The sequence below is a fragment of the Adelges cooleyi genome, unplaced genomic scaffold (assembly GCF_023614345.1).
Source record: "Adelges cooleyi isolate 19-005CV unplaced genomic scaffold, UGA_ACOO_1.1 ACOO_flye_CR_arks_rails_tigmint_CR_PRNA_2, whole genome shotgun sequence".
Taxonomy (NCBI): Eukaryota; Metazoa; Arthropoda; class Insecta; order Hemiptera; family Adelgidae; genus Adelges; species Adelges cooleyi.
In genome coordinates, this window is record NW_026095860.1 from 6807999 (window position 1) to 6827130 (window position 19132).

General features: G+C 30.6%; 1 protein-coding gene across 1 annotated transcript in view; it reads right to left on the bottom strand.

The window, feature by feature from the left end:
• Positions 1-19132, bottom strand: part of LOC126833454 (collagen alpha-1(XVIII) chain-like) — a 134914-nt gene that overhangs the window by 78904 nt on the left and 36878 nt on the right. The window lies entirely within an intron of this gene.

The window sequence follows — 19132 nt, forward strand, 5'->3', positions numbered from 1 at the left end:
CTTTGGAATGACCGCCAGTTGTAAAAATACAATATAAACTTAATATATAGCTATTATTACTACAATTACCTTTTGTAACCCCGCCAATTGAATAGCTATACACAAACAAAATTCAAGGAAGTCCAAGTTATTCAGAAGATAGGTACGTAAGAAAAAAACACATGGCATTGCAACTCATGTGTTGTATAATCTTTTTTAAAATTAAAAAAAAAACACAATTTATGGGAACGATAAAAAATGACATTTTGAGTTTTGTGAAACATTTGGGCGTAAGCACTTTGAATGGCTCTTCAAAAAAACATTGACTGATTTATCATCTAAATTTTTGTATTTATTTAGTAATAATTAATATGTATATTTTTACTATTCATTTACTTGCCTCTCATTTTTTTTAATTGTTTACTATTATTAATAATTGTTAATTATATAATTTAATTGTTATCTTTATTATTTACCAACACTTATGTATTTTTCTTGTAAATTGCTGTCAGGTGTAGAAATAAATAAATTAATTTTTAACGGAATAAATTATTTAAATATCAACTAGTTGATACAAAACATTTTCAATAATTATATATTATTATGTTTTGTCAACAGTTTTGTTTTATTACAGTCAATTTTGAAAAGAAATACCGCGACAAAGATATTTTTGAGAAAATCTACTGAAATATGTATCTGATACAATCAGTGACGGTGTTTGAAGATGAAATAAAAACGTTTTTTTTTTATCTCAGCGTGTTTTAGACATTTGCATGATTTATGTATAATCAAAAGTGCAAATGAACACACATGTGATTCCCAGAAACTGCATTTGAATATAATACAGCCAGTCGTTTGTCATATTATTATATTATAAAAAATGCACAACATCCATTGTGAACTTATACCGGTGTCTTGGAACTCACAAGCAGCAAATGTATCTCCATACAACAATATAAGTCGAAACTAAACACAAAAAAAACCCTATATCATATACAGTGCGGAATGGGGACTTGAATGGTGTAGTGAAATATAATTGTTAATAAGATCTCCATCGGCGAGGTTATTGTTTCAAAAACATAAAACTACAATGTTTTATAGCACGTTAATAATTATTATGACTAATAATACTTGACAATTTATCACTCATTGTCAGTTCACTAGAAAACTATACGAAAACTTTCAACAAAATATATCTGATAAAATATTGTATTTTCGTCGTTCTTGGAAATGAACACCCAACATTAGGTTTTTGTAATGTACAAAAGCTAAAACAGATGAGTCATTAACCTAATTGAATCATTGACGGTTTTCTTGAAAATTAACATTACTATAAAGTACCAAACAAAACGCGGCATTAAATTTATTTAAACAGTATTCAGATACAACTTAAAAGCCATTACTATAAGGAATAAAGGTGGTTTTTGAAGTTGTCATTTTACCAAACAAAAAGTCGTACAAAAGCGATTAAAAAAAAAGGTCAATTGTAAATAATATATACGGAATAAATTATCTGTCTGCCTATTTTACGATTTGCTTTTGACATTTTCCCTCCGCTAATCCATAAATAAACATAAAAGGTTTTTTTAGTGCCTGGCTTGTACAACCCTTAACATTTGGCGACAACCAGAGAGGTTTTTATTTTGCCAATAAACAGATATTTGCGGTAGCTAATGTTCCCGCCAATTATTTTATCGAGCAGTTTGGGTTAGTGGTATTATATTATTATTTTGTTGACGGTCAGCTTGATTACAACAAAATCACACGGTTTTTTTTCTTTTAAAACGATACTCTATTTATTTGACTTAAACGCTATTACCTATGGGATGTTATTACGGTTTCGAAAACTTGCGTCCGAGTCTCAAGTCAATTGTTCAATGTTTTTTCGACAGTTTGTATACGTAATATAATTTTTTATAATTTTTTTTATTACTATTGATCACATTGTACTGTTTTTGTTGGTCGCTGCCACCCGCACTTTTGAAAAGACGGTGACGTATAATATAACAATACCGCGCTATTACAAAACCGTTCAAAATATTGCCATTGCGCCCTCTGCCGAAACTTTTCTACTTAAGATAAAATAATAATGAAATACGACGTTTTAGCAGTCCGTTGTGTTTCGATATAATCGTGTACCGGTAATAACTTTAAACGAGTTTGTAACACTTAGCGGCAACACCATGAATCACGTTTCAGGATTTAATCCGTAGTGACTAATAACGCCGCGACTGCTCAGACAAAGTTGTGTATTAACTATGTTAAAAGACGGCAGGAAAAAAACGGGCACTTCGGTATTAAGTATATAAAAAAAAAAAAAAACGAATCTCGTTGTTCCGTTTTGGTTTTATTTATTTATTATCACCGCGTAGTATGGGTTCCGCCGTTGAGTTAAAACTAATTTTTTATTTTATTTTTATCGTAACTCCAAACTAGCCCTCGGAGGAAGCTCGTTAGGAAGTCGTTAGAATATATATTATTCCTGTTTGAAATTATTTCTTTGCCATTTCTTTTGCGTTCACCCCGTCCGCCGTCGCCGGACTCGCCCGCCTTGTAAACATCGTTTGAACAAAAGCCACGCTAATGTGGTTTTGTTATCTACTCTTATCTATTCGCTCGCTTTAACTCTCACCAATCGCGTTTACCGAGTATATCGTATATTACTTTATGTTGGAATACAGCTAACGTTCTGTTATAGTAAATAAATATTATAAACTTTAAATTACCTAAGTGTACTTCAATCTACTCGAAAAATAAAATAATAATAATCTATTCTCGTTATTGCGGCTAATTTGTATGTTTTTCATAACAACACAGGAAATCATAATTACTCACAATCACGGTTTAACCGTGATACCGTGGTTTTAAAAAATAAAATATTTCTACTCTTTCTACTTGACTTTTTTTTTTGTTTTTGCTCAAAGAGGAAACTACGGTTCTTTGGAAATTTGTTTTTCAAAGTTCGGGATGAAAATAAGACCATAATATTATATATTCTTATGAAAAAAAAACTTGGCATGCTGGCCGAGTATGTGTGCATTCCTAATGACACATTTTCTCCTACAGTATATTTATTTAATTGCCTAGATGATCCGATTAAAATTTGGTGGTGATTGGATTCTATGTTGACGCAAATGATTTATTTTCTTTCAGAAATTTACACAGTTCGTGTGGTTGTTTTATATGACGTGTATACAATTTTTAACCTCTGGCTCAAAAGTTACGACCGTTTTTGCTGTTATCATTCAAACTTACCTTATTTCCTTTGACTTGATTACTTGTTACCCGCTGATTTCTGTATATTTATTTTTTTATCAACATTTTTTACACTTATTATGTTTAACTCGTTTTCTTAATAATAACTATAACAATATAATAAAAGCACTACTATGTAAAGTGTAATGGTAACCTTTTGGTACAGCTGTAGTGATGTCGGATACCAGTGTCGCTTGTATTTGTCTTCTTTGGCTATTCTGACGGTGTGGTCGGCGATTTCCGGGTCGTTCCAGCCAATTAAATTGCAGAACAGTAGACCGGATAGAACGCACGCCAAGCTCACTGCCCCGCCTGTTATCACCTTGGACCTTGCTGATAACACGATGGCCATGACGCTGACAGCCGTTCAACAGCACCGGCACGAGAGCCAACCATGAAAACGTGTCATGTTCGCGATTACGCGGTTCAATCCAATTTATTGTAGATCGTATAGATCGTAAATCACATTTCGCGTTTTCCTTGACTACTGCGGTAATCGTTTTCTGAGAAACTTAAAAAACAAAACAAAAGTTCAATACCCCAGAAGCCTAAGTAGTAGCAACATTGAATCGGGTACACTGTGTTTTATGGTCTTTCGGACATGATACCAACTGTTTAAACAATCTCCGTGTATCCATTCCACTCACTTCTTTTACGACCCACAATCCATCTATCCTTGCTTCCGTTTACTTCCATGACTCTTGCACACTACTTCACTTTTCTCATTTCACTGGATATCTGGGTATCTCTACTCAACATACAATGAATATATCTCCTTACCCCACTTTTAGGCATTTTATTTTTAATTTAATAATTTTCAAGAATTTAGCTAGAAATATAATATTTTGAGTCGGATCCAATCTAATTTAAATAATCTTTCAAGCACGTTATGGACCCCCCCACCCCAAACTCCAATTTTCCCATTTTAAACTGACCGACGAGATTGTTACGTGTGATAGCTTCATCTGAGACTGCCATTATACACTCTTCTTCACAAAAATGTTTGAATCATCTGTGCCTGTTTACATTCATTATTCCTGCTATCTACACAATTCATATTCTATGTATGACTAACAATCACAATCGTATAACGCTAGCAATAATAACAATTAACAACAATAATACCCAATAATGTGAATGCAACGTTCATTCAGGTTAGCTCTGGTGGAATTTACATAAAGCTTATTCCCGAGGTGCACTGTAATATATTATATACTGCGGTCTAATAATATGAATGGCTAGTTTCTCAACTTGTGTTGAAAAGTTCTATTTATTTTATTTTGATAAAATACTTGCAAATCCCATTAGCGCGCAGTAGACGTAATTTATGGCGCTGAATCTGATGGTCTCGCTAGAGATTCATTGTGCAAAAATGCGTTCAACCGAAAATTGGATAAATTTATAGACATAAAATAGCACCATAAATGGAAATATCAGTGTGTAGGTATGTTCTCAGCGCCGAAGACGAGAAATAATAAGAAAATATTTTTAATATAATATTATTATAATTTAATACATTATTGAAACAGCAGCATAGAACATGTTTTAACTGATGCACGATTGGACTTTGTTTAGATAAATGAGCATACTGGGTTGATTTTGGTTACTCTTCAGAACATTCTAAAAACATTTTAAACAACTCATATATTTATCTAGGTGCATATATAATTCGGTTCGTATGTATGTAGTTCTGCGATAGCCAGCCTAATCTTCGGCACGCAGAGATGTGGAATTTTGAACATATGTGGACGGAAGGAGCTTCGTATGCACATTGAAGCCAGATTTTAAATTTTTGCATTCTTTCTCAGGTTATGACGTGAGTTTTACATACACGTGAATACATGTGTTCACTTTTAATTATGTCAAGTAGACTATGAAAGGGTAATATATTGCTCACGGCAGATTTTAGGATAAAATAAATTCTGGCATCAATATTGCCTAATATTTCTAGCCTTCATTTTCGACGGGTTATAGCTAGCTTTAGTGTACTGTATATGACATTAAATTATTTAGTGATATTATAAATTTAAAAAAAATCACTTGTTCCCTTTAGTACAACAACAACCACTCCGGCATTTATTTGTTTCCACCAAACGAATTTGATAGCATAACATTATGAATGACACCAATCGACGTAGCCCGAAATTGGCAAAACAATAATCTTGTGCTCTTTTGTTCAAACATTGTTGTGTTGAATTGTCAAAAATGTCGCAGATTATTTCAGATAGTATTAATAAGTAAAACGACCACACATAAAAACGATACGATCTATGCACATCCTCAAAATGTTTTATTACCCAAAAACTCCTACTGCCACAACTCGCTTAATATAATATATATTTATATATTATATGCATTTGTAAAACGATCGTCTTTGTGTGTTATGTCGAAAAGCATTTATACCTGTTTAACGTCCTGTGAATGGCTGTCAGTCGTTACTACACGTTGTTTATCCCTATAATATATATATCTATATATTATATACGCCCGTACATTTATTTTAAACCCTACGCCACAGAATAATTATTATTAGCTCATTGATTGTAAATCCAACTACCGAGGGAAATTTGCCAAACAAATGGTTAAAATAAACAATTAGCCGTTATAATGAATCGCTAATAATTATTTTCGAAAACAAAACGTTATGAGACTTAAGAAAACGTGCGCAAACGACACATCTGTGACAAAAATGTTTTAAAAATCTTAAAAATTGATTTAATTCTATGAAATCCAGTATACTTTTCAGCAGTCTTTACAATTTTGAAAATACCTATATAAACAAAATATAAAAGGACGATGAGCTAATGACCGAAAATCTGATACGTCAAACACTTTTCTATATAATAATCGTTCAATAATTATTATTTAGCTAACCCTTTTTAAAAAAATATTTTAATAATTAGAATGTTTTTAAATTAAAAACAAAGCAGGTGTGTTAGTAAATATCAGTACCAACTACCACGATTAGTTGATTCACTTTGCGAAATAATATTTTTACCGTGCCAACATTTAACTGTTTTATGGACGTTTATGTACATTAATTTACGCATAATGGCAAAATTACAAAGTATGTTTGAAATACTGCTAGCTTTTTCGTGTCATGGAAACTGAAACTGTGACAAAGGCCAAACAATAAAAGTTTTTAGCTATAATCGAGTACCTTTTTTTAACCTCCAATCGGTTTATTCCTGAAATCGCCAATGTTATGGCACACGTGGTTTCGAATAATGTATAATAACTTTTAAATATTCGATTAACATGTATGTCAAAACCAAATGGCTCGACCGGATAAATGTTAACTAAATTCGTTAAAAACAACAACTAATTTTTTACATAGTAATATAAGCACGTCTTACTCAAGTTTTAATTTAAATGTTTTTTCAATTAAAAGTTTTTATTATAATATAAATAATTATAAGAAATCAATACTTCACAAAATTGAAAAAGTTATCTTATTCCAGCGGTTTCCAAATTAGACTTAAAATGGGAAAATGCGGAGTAAAATATACAAAATATACCTACACTTATTTTTAGACCATTTTTGTGGTAGACAACTATTTATTTTGTTGAAACGTTAATCGGTATTATCCTATATTATCCCCATATATATACGTGGGTTACATAACAATTCAGACTATATACAATAATTAGGTACTATTTGAGAGATTAATACATGAAAAACAAGCACATTGTTCGAATTAATTATTTTGGAATACATAACATTAAATAAGTAATACTTTCTTTCGTCATAGATAAAAACTTTATTATTAAAAATGAATAAATGATTTTGAATCAATTTTATTGTGTATACTATTCATGGGAGACATGAAAACATTTTTTAAGGATGCTTTTATAAAAAAGTTTGATAACCGCTGTCCAATTTATTCTATATTGTTATTGAACGTAAAATAATATTTAACTTTTAAAAAAAAAAAATGATAAATTATTTTAATTGCTACATATTTTTAAACGTTTAGTTCGGAATTTATTTTCGAGTATCTTTGATATATTAAAAAATATATAGATTTTATATATTATACGAGTTATAATTATTATTTTTAAATGCATAACGGGAAAGAGCTCAGTTAATAATTTCTACCAGAGAATTTTATAAAAATAACTTTTTTCAATTAATTACAATCTGCTAAATATATTTAGATAATTAATATGAATCACGAGGATATATCTGAATAAAACAGAATATACATACTTACTATTTTGTATTGGTTTTTATTTATTTTATTACAGTAACATTGTGTTATAATAAATAATTATTATCTGACAACTGTATTTTTCTCTATTATAATGAATTATCATGAATGTTTCACAAAAATGAGTTAATTATTCTAAAACTATGGCCTTTTTCACTAAAGTATTTGCAATTGTTGAACGTTTTTTAAGTATATTCCGAATAAACACATCTCTATGACAAGTATATAATGTTATGTTAAAACAAAATAAAGATAAGGAAAAGCATTGTCATCTCTTAGACTATTTTTGTGGAGCTTTCTATGTCGTATGTTAATAAGAAAAGTTTTCTATAAAATAATTTTTCTTCTAGGCAATCTTTGTTATGCTATATTTGATTTAACTTAGTAAACTCGGATCTAAGAAATGCAAGATCATCTCGGATTACATTCAAGCTAGCTATGCAATACTCTTCCCCGAATAGGTTGAATGAAATCAAATTTGTTTGCGATTCTTTTTTTTTGTGTCCATTTAATTGTAAAAATAAATACTTTTTAGACGCTTAATCGAATTTGGAGAAAGCCTATAAATGCCAATATTCCAATGTTAAATAGAACGAACACAATAATGAAGTTCCTATAAATTGCATATTCATTTAAGCGAAAATGATTTAATATTGCGCATATCGTTACAGTGTACATATTATAACATAGTATAATTAAATAAAATTACTATAAATTTTGTATTTTGTTTCACATTTTCTGAAATAAAGCTGAGTTAATTTATTCGGAAATAAGCGGAATGAAAATAATATTGACTGTGTTGCCGAAATGTCAATTCCTCATCATTAAATACAACTGTTTGGTTCGTCGACGAATACAAAACGAAATCAGAACTCAACTTTCAAACAATGTCCTTGTGCTTAAAAAACGATTTATTTTTTTTTCATCTTCTTCTAACAAAATAAATTTTAAACAAAAATGAATTAGTAGAAAAATAATAATACGATTACCCGTCCGAATAAAAAGTTATACCAAGGCCGACTGTATTTTCGGGATTTCCAAAATATAATTCATTCAAATTTATAAAAACCTATACGCTTGGGCGTGAAAAATTGTTTATCACAGCAAAAGACAAAACGAAAATATTAAACAATTACCTCTTGTAAATGTAGTTTTCCTTAGACACAACGGTCTGACAACAATATTATTTCGACTACTTGGAAGTAACGAACCTCGAGACTGATATGAGCTTTTCTTGTTCATTAAGAACACCGGTAGCTACTTATTGCCGAGAACACTAGAGTAATTGATTATTATTATTATTTTGAGCTTGTAAAACGTTTGTGTAGTTCGTACATAAACGCTGGATCAGACCAACAAAGATTTTCGGATTCGTATACGGTTTGGTTTATAGCCGATTTTGTGCTTTAACAAAGCGAAGCCACATGTCACGTCGGTAAACCCTATTTAACATTATATTGTAAAATCATAGTGTGCAACCCAGTGGGAAAAATCATGAGAGAAAAAGTTAAAAATAAATAAAAGTTTTTACTTGACGTTAAACTAATTGAATGTATGTAGATATGCTAATTTTTTCGTTTTGTTTGTTTTTTTTCGTTAACCCAAACCGTCGCAGCTTTTGGTAAGTACTGTGTTGTAACTAAACATGGAGGTTTTTCACAACTTAAGGGATCACCTTTAATTAGTTTTACATTTATTATTTTAAAATAAAAAACTCATCGCGATTAAAGAGAAACCCTAAAAGAAACGTTGATATTATACTTTTCTTGTGTGTTAATTTTATGTTATGAGGAAAGAAGTTTAAAATCGAATATCACTTTAAAAACAAATTAAAACCCTATTTGTACAAAACTTCATCGTCTTGAAATGTGCCTACACAATAGCTATTTTAGCTTTAACTTATGATTTGAAAAATCCGAGATATATTACAATTAGAAGGTATAGCGCCCACTTGAGATATAGAAGAAAATTTCTTAATAATTTAGAAAATTGCATAGATTTAAAATGGTCAAATATAAATGAACAACTAAATAAAATTTTTGGATAGAAAAACTATACGATGAAAAATAAAAAGAAGTCTAATTAAAACAAGCTGATATATAGAGCGCGCCAACACGTCAGTTACTTAGAGGAAAAATCCAATTAAAAACTGCAATTAAATATTGCATACATATTACATACGACTATTATTTCAAAAATGTTGTATGTATACATTACAATGGAACAGCATCAGCCTGATCGTATGACCTGCAGTTATACCCCAAAAAGAAATTCTATTTTTCGGTAAACCATACTATTCGTGAACAGGGTTGATCCCAGATAACAAAAAAAATATCTAGATAAGATAAAGATAACTAAAAAAAAATATTTATAGATATATATAGATTAAGATAAACAATTACCAAACCCAACCGGATAAGTTAATTTTACCTAGTTAAGATCAAATATGAGTAGGGTTTATCTAGATAATTTCTAACACTGTTTGTCAACTACAAATTACTGGCTCGTAATCGTCGTGTCGACAAAGGAAAATGTACAATTTACCTGTTGGAATAATGAAAAATAACTCATCAGCTCGTGCACTCGTCTGTGTAAAACGGACACACGATTGTCGTTTCGCTCAGACTCGCAGTGTGTCTTTAGACAATAATATTTGTGATAATTTTGTAGAAAATAAAATATTACAGTGTCACCGAGAATACATATTATTTTAAACAACGATAACTGTTTTATTTAATTTAAATTTTTCATTAATTGTCAATTAGTTGAAATTAGGTTATTATTGTCGCGCTGTTATTGTATATCAATATAGAGACGATAACATAGTGATGATTGTATTTAATTATTACTTTCTGGTTGGTCGTCTCGTCGCGGCTTAGATCTAATTTATCGTTTTATTAATCATCCCGCGATCGTTCATTTTGGTTTCGTATATTTGGACTTTAGGGTAATAGAAATCCGGTCGCAACGACGACATCCGCTAATGTAACCGACGACGGGTAAACTGCAGCGTGGTCGGTCTGAATTCCCAGCGAATGCCGCCAAATCATTGGTAGCGCCGGCGCCTTGTCTACATAATTTTACACCTGTACTTCAGTGTGTACTGTTCACCTGAGCATTTATAACTATCTTTTGCAGTTATTTATTTTTTGTTTTTTTTTTATTTCACCGCCTTGTTTGGAAGATATCTGTAAGTAACGGACAACGGGGACGATGCCGCCCGAGCCAAAGGATTAGTAGTAGAAAAACAAATATACATATATTAAAAAAAACGTTAACAACATTGTCAATAAATTATTGAAATCCAAAATAAATAGACGGTGCTAAAATCAGTGCTCGAATCGGGGAGGGGGTGGGGTCAAAGGACTGAGTACTCTGACCGTTTTTACAGAAACTGTAGCGTACTTCTACTAAATTTTATAAATGTTTTTTTAGGGGTAAAAAAAAGGCAGTTACACTTTTTTTTTTAAGTAAAAAAGTCACCAATCTTTTATTGTTCTAATCCGAGCCTTGGTGTTAATGAGAAATGGCACGAGGCTAAGATCTCGTTAAGTTTTTCAGAAGATGAAACCGTATAAAAAATTATTTAGACGTAAATTTCCAATTTTTTTAAAGTAAATTGTTAACTTTAGAGATTTAAAATGTATGGTTTAACAAAATTAATCAAATCATAAAATTAAAAAGAAATATTCTTATAATTTTGTAAAACTGAAAAATAGTAATTAAAAATGTACTCTGTAAGTACAAAACATTTCATCTAATTTTCAACTCCTTACTCCTAAAATAACACTTAGAAAAAAAACCAAACAAATGAGGTTTACTCTTTGGAAGAAATGTGTGCCTTAAATTGAAGTTAAGTAAATTGATAAATCGGTGCATTTTTAATGATTTTTATTTTCTCAGCTTTACATATGAATAAAGCACAATTTTAATAATTATGTGTATGCTTTTTGAAGTTTTATTGGAAAACATATTGTTTCGAAAAACATATTTTATTACATTTTGTTGTTTTCTTCCAAAGTTATGTAATAAAATATATTATACATTATAATATAGTTGAGCTAAACAAGTGGGATTTTGAAAAAATGAAAAATGACACGAGCTGTGTTTCACTATATATTGTGTAACGTGCGTATACAATATCAGAATTAACATAGCAAAACAAACTATAACATATATTTTTCATATTCTAAGTAAAAGAAAAATACAAAAGTTATTTGCTTACTTATCAAGAAAAGGTAATAAAACGCATCTAGATGTTTGTATAGTGTATAGTTCGTATAGTGTAAATACATTTAAAAGTCTAGGTTTTTTCCCAAATACCTACTTGTAAAGTAGAAATGAGGATAATTGGATATATTTTGAATAATAAAAATTACTTTGATGGAAAAATTTAATGTTCTTTCGACTACTCGTCGTAAAAATCATAGTTCTATATTCTCACGTGTTGTGACAGAGTCTTAAGATTAATAGAAAAATTGTCTATTCTACTAAATTCAGTTCATCTTCAAATCAGCGCAAAAAAATATAACTCAAGGTTTTCTTTCTCCAAAAAAAATCTTTATTGATCGTCGATACACAAAGTTATTTTAGATTTGTAAGTCAAGTCAAAAACAATACAATTTTCAAGTTTTTTTTAAATGGTCATACCAAGTAAGAATTCCACATAAAATGTATGTAAAGAGCATCCTGATATATCTTGTATATTATAATGATTTATAGTTACATTATATAATTAAAATGGTTATTTAAACTGAACGATTCCGCTAAAAAGACCAGGTGTATTTTATTTTAAAATAAATTCAATAATATATAAATAAGTTTGTCAACGTGTCACGGCGTTGCCTAGTAAAACACAAAATTGAGCCGAAAAAATTACTTTCGTTATTTTGCATGAGAAACGCAAGGTATTACTTTGATTAGGTACAGGACATCGACTGATTAGTACAATAATTATGTTCACGAGTTCAAAGAACCTGAAAGAGCCTCTAACCGTTTTACGAGAATTTTCTTGTGCTTTCTTAAATGCACACGCCCTTCTATATAATTATCAATACAAATGCCACGACCACAAAAATTGAGAACTTCACACACAACGAGGAATTTGATTTCAAATAAAGAAAAAAAGCTTATGATAATATGGTAATATAAAAAATATATTATGTGAATATAAACATAGTGGACAAATATTTGTCACTAGTTGTAAGGAATATTATTTCTCAGTTGCGTTAATAGCAGTCAGATACATGAAGTTTTTCAAAGAAAACTTAGTTATCTACTATTCATCATGGTTCTATAATGATGTTAAATTATTATTCCATTACAAAGCAGTTTTATTAAAATAAAAAACTTTTTTCATTACGATTGGTGGAAAAAACATCAACTTTACAATATATTTGACTAAGTTTATACTCTTATTACTATACAAGTGTATTGTAATTACAGTCCTATTCCCTATTACCGACTATGTCACATTTTAAATTCTGGTTTTTTATGCGTCTAACGGTAAGATGTCCTTTAAAGCAAATAAAAGTTACCGAAAGATACGAGGCCAGTAAAAAGATATTTCATTTTTTTATGTTTTAAACCCTGTGCTGCATTCGCCTTGAGTGTAGTAATTTTAGATTTCGGTACGCTAGAACATGTATTTTATTACTATCACCGCAATAACGTATCAAGATTCCTACCTAAACTAACCAATATATCTCAGATTTTTAACTAAAAAAAGTTGTTTCGACCTGAACCTGCCCATTATGTGTTAAAAAACGGTCATACGGAGGTTGGAAAATTACGATTTTTATGTTTTATTATTGCCGTTAAACTAATAGCAACTGAATACTAATAAGAATCGAGAGACCGTCTTTTTCTTTTTAACGACCATCCTTTTAGATTCGAAGGTTTTCCGAGCCACTTTTTACTGTCCATTATGCAACTTTAATGGTCAATATTGAAATATTAAATATCTACAAACATCGGCGCGGTATCTTATAGGTTTGATAACAACGGTATAATCGCCGAGCACATAAACTATAAGTCTACAATAACGAGCTTTACCAGTGTGGATTTATTTTCGTAAACAAAATTTAATACTTAACTCTTAATGGTATGATGATGAAATTATTGTAGAAACATGACAAAAAACAAAATAATTTCATAGTCAATATACTATATTTTATATTTAATGTTATCATAATATACAATTTAATTTGTATAACCATTATACACCAAAGTTTATTTGAAAGATACAAAATACACGATGAATTTCAATGAGTTAGGTAGCTTGACACACACGTCTGCTCACTCTGTATACTCAGATACTACAGAAATATACGAGCCACGCTGCTTATCAATGAGTCTAATAGGTATAGAATCCGATGATATACTTCAATCTCCTATTCAGGACGGACCTCGCATTATCCTTTTGTAAGATTTATAAAAGCGCATTGAATTAGAACTACAGAAAGTGGGACGTACTTAAAATTTTAGGAATTTGCAATGCATATTGAATACAACTATAGATGTAGGCGGTAGTTCTGTGAATTATTATTGTTTATTTTACAACTATAAACACATAGACAGATAATAGCTGATATTAACTAAATAGAAAATATGTACTACTTACTCACTAACAACGAGGTACAGACTAACTAACCAGAAAAAGTGCCGATTGGGGCTTGGTGCACGAAAGTTCACCATTACTCAACTAGTGTTGGATGTTAGACTTGAATAATTTGACATCTATAATTTCACTGACAATATAGCACTTCCTCTTCGCCTTCTTGACAAAAAGTAAGTCTCATCGAGAAGAACTAGAAGGGAAAGCTTATAACTTTGTTGGAAATAGTTTTGACGGAAAAGATGTGCGACGGTTACATATTAAAAGAATGGTTTTAAGTTATTTGTTATAGATATAAAGAGTGGCGCGTGTGCGCTATATGGCGACTAATAAGAAAAAGAGATTATCGGTGGCGATGACGTGACAAAAAGATTAATAGTTTATTGAAACGTCTCGATTTTAGGGAACAATACAAATATCGTTCAGCGTACTTGTCATCGACATAATAGCAGTATTATTTTTATTATAACCCACAACCTAGCATGTATACCTATTTACTATATAAACATATTTACACACACCTTCATATTGAATTTCCAATGAGAAACCATAAAATATTTTACTATGTAAAATAAAATGAATTATTAATCTTATAATAAAAAAATTCTTCTTTGCACGTGGGGTCATAAATCACCATTTTCAAGTTTTATAGTTCACCTTCTGAATCCGAATAGTTAATCACTATGTATTAACCAAAATGAATGTTTTATCAATTCCAACTTTGTTAAGCAATGATTTAAATATTTTCTATTAAAACACTTAAATGATATTATGTCAGTCAGTTTGATATTTGATAAAATTAGTGTTTATAATAACTTATATATAAAAAAATACTTTTTTTATAAAATGTATATTAAAAAAAGCCAGCACAGTGGGATTAAGCCATAGTGGGGCAAGTCACAGAACTGTAACTTGTAAGAATTATTATAAAAGAATGATGAAACCACTTAAATAAAACACTCGGTGCGAAATTATAGAATGTTTCATTCATATTAACAATCATTATTCATTATTAATCAATAAAAATCATTGTAAAGGCGATATTATATTTAAATTGTATTTTTAATATTATTAGGTTGATAGTCTGTTAATAACAACTTGTCGTTATTACTCATATAATATATTTTTTAGCCAATGGTCATTGTAACCGAGGCTTTTGATCAATAAAAAAAAAAAAATATATTTTTTAATACAATATAATAAAAGTATTTTTCTAATCCCTGTTAACTGTTGATTCATTCACACGCATCAAACTCGAAATTTATTACGGTCAAAGTGTAATTTTCCCTTTTTTTCGGGGGGGGGGGGGGGTGAGGGGTCTCGATAAAAAAAAAAATTTGACTGCCGATTTGCAACTCTACTGACCAGGTTACACCCGGTAGATATCAATTATACAACTTAGAGTTTACAATACGCGTTTTATATTCGTATTATAATATATAAGATTGCATAATTGAATAGACAAGTTGTGCGATTGACACGATGACACGTTGCGTTTAAATAAAATTACCTTTTTACTGCTCTGGTCAATGTTATGAAAGGCGCTAATAAAATACTAACATGCGTCTTGTTAGTAGTCATAATAAAAAAATCACATTGTATAATAAAAATATTATTTTATTTTCGTGTCGTAACTACAATAGGTTTTAATATCAAACATTTAATACATGTCGATAACGCGCGAATAGCGTATTATTATGTATCGCAGACGTTAACATTGGAGAAAATAATAATATTATGTTTTTAGGCTTTTGGGTATCAAAATGCGATATAAAAAAAAAGAAGTAAAACCTGTAGGCTCACAAATAAAAATGTATTTCTCGGCGGTATTACAGTGTGCTGTGTTTACTTGCGTCACGTGTTCGGACTAAAGAAAAACTTAGTCACACGTGTCCACGATATGATGACTTTTATTGTAAAAAAATGTCTGTAAAATAGAAAATGTTTAAAACAAAGAAACAGGCATGCCGGCATTCCAAGTGGTTCAATCAATACATTCAATAACAGTTTCTATACCGTACATATCTGATATCCGTTCAGTTTGTCAAACGGCCAAAAGGGATGAAGCGGCCAGTGTTGTTGTTAAGGTCATATGGCCGGATCGGTTCTCAATCACTAGACACTGACAGTATTTTTTTCTTTGGCCAATCGACTGTCTATAGAGAAAAGAAGTGGCTAATCCCCTACCAATCTTGTTTGGTCAGCGTCAGAATGGCCGACATATTGTTATGCAATCTAAACCAGCCATATTGAATCTTAGTGAGTTCGGCGAGAAGAATAAGATGCTTATATAATGTTTATTGTGAAGAACTATTGTCAAACGACCGCAAATAGTTCTTAAAAATATTTTATTATACACAACGAAACGAATCAATAAAACTACCTATGCTATAATATATACAATATGTGTTTACTGTATTATTTTATTGCATGCCCCGTTTCGAGAATTTAATCATACTTAACGTTATGGGCTTAATTTTCTATTTCATTCGGCGATAAATACAATTTATTCCGCCGTCCGCCAATAAATCGAGTTTAAGTTTGCAGTGCACTTAAATGCAATAAACGTTTTGCACAGTTTATATTATTCACACAGGAAAAAAAAACATGTACCCATTAGACGACGCATGGTTTAATATTCTACCGGCATGGCTTTCAATAATTAACAAGTTTTAAAAACGTTTGGCTACATCGAACCGCGGCCGATGGACCTTAATAAGTAGTAATAACACATACCAAGTATTGGGTTTTCGTTAAAAAAAAAAAGACTGCCATTTTACCCGTATAATGATATTATTTTCATAATATCGTTTGTAATGTTCTTTGCTATGAAGTTAAATATTTAAAAGAAAACACAACAAGCTTACACACACATACTATTGTTATACCTTATACCTTCTTAGATCTGCATCATAGCCAAAAGCATACACTTCAATCGCTAACCCTAATCCACCATATTGTAAGACTTTAGTTGAAATATACAATATTCAGTATACTTTGTGCCCCTAACAATAGTGTAGGATATTCTGTAATCTTTATGGTTTTCGTGTAAAATGTAATTTACTTTTATTGTTACCAGATTACTAATTTTTTTGCGGTTCTTTCATTGTTGCAGCTCAAAATCGCATTTCGTACCTGAGACGTTCGTAGGAGTTTACCCATTATACTATGTAATGTTGTATAGATGTTAAAAGACGATTACAGTAGTTTAGGATTAGATCTCGAGCTTCGATAGTTTTATAACTTAATTGTATTTCAAAAAGATTTGTAAATTTGGTTTTGATACTCTGAAACACATTTTTTTATAGAAAACAATAAAAAATATCAAAAACTCATGTTAAACATCAGTTAAATAATAAGTATTTGGATCCAATTAATATAGTCAACGATTTAGTATAATGAGCTCCAGAAAGATTTCTGCAAAAACAAGACTTCGTTGTCGGTGACTGCCAGCGAGTAAAAGTACAAACGCGCTGTTTTTATGTTATTTGACTTTGGCTAACTTTCCGGCATGCCATACGTACCCGTTAGCATATTACTGTAACATAATAATAACATCACGGCAGTGGTGGTGATGTGTGTGTAAAGAACAGACCTAAGAAAAGTTCAAGCGGAGAAAAGTAAACGCATACAACATGCCTCCACCTTAGGATATATTATGTGTGCCGTCAACGTCGCTTCGTGGTCGTGACTTCTAACGAATGTGAGGGATAAAAGTAGTAATAATAATAATAAAATAAAAACCCTAGAAGGAACTCGAGCTGACTGTATGTATTTGCCCAACGAATAAAATTGAATATTCTTAGATTGAATAAAGACAGACAGTTGGCCGCTGACTGAATAGCGATTGTAATGTACAAGATTTATTTCAAATTGAAAGATTCTACTAAGAAGTACGTGAAATAAAAGTTTCAACACTAAACAAACACTTGGATTCCTGTGGTTAACGTCTTTCATTTGACTATAAGTGGTATTTTTTTTTACTAAGAAAATGTTTAAAACTATAACCGCAACGCTTAAACCCATACCGACATTTAAAAATAACAGGTTTTTTTGATAATCACTAAAAATTTGATTACTATAACGAATGCCGTTTCCGTTGTGTCGATTTTAAAAGCGCTTATAATTATAATTAATTAACTGAGTTTTTGCGATTTTTTTTCAAAACAAACCAAAAGTACCGTTCAATTACAATGTATCGCATTAAGTTGTACATAAAAAAATAATATGAAGATATAGCGCGTTATTAATTATGGCCAACGCCAAGTTTTATATATATATATATTATTATTTATTATAATAATATATATTTCGGAAAATCGAAAACGTGTCCTCGTCGGTTGTTGAAAACTCTGTTTCCTTCTGATAGGAATTTAAATTGAAAATACAAAAATTGATTTAACCATCTATAAAAATCCACTTGTCATCGACTACAATTATATTACTGTTATTATTATATTATATTTGACCGTAAACGCACGTTTTTCACGAATTTTCCATCTTGAAGCACGTTTCTGCACTTCTGCTGTCAACGTAAAACCACTTGTTACTATCAGAAAATATTACACATTATTATCCGCGTTCGGCTTATATTTTGCTTTTGTCAAAAGACAAAAATCCAACTTTTGTGAATTGTGGTACCAAACGTGCACTAAGTATTCGGTTGACGTTTTCAAATTGAATTTGATCATATATTTTTTTCTTTTCATCCAATTCGCATTATTCGGTATTATTCTTCGAGCCGCGTATTATTATCATATTAATATTAATACAACATTCGGCCGGGAGAAGAACTCTTGTCGTACCTACGACGTAGCTATATATACTGGCTCCGGTAAACTCAACTAAAGTGCGTGTAGTGTAATCTGACAACACACGTTGCTAACAAAGTTCAACTAAGCCATCAACTATTTGATATAGTCGGCCAAGAAGTATTTTGATCGACGCGACTGTGTAAGACAACCGACCCATCCGGAGGATATTAATTATAATAATTAAGAACGCACTGTGAAAGTGCACAACAAAGTTATGCCTAAACTTTGATTGTAATTCAAATTATTCGTCGCGGCGT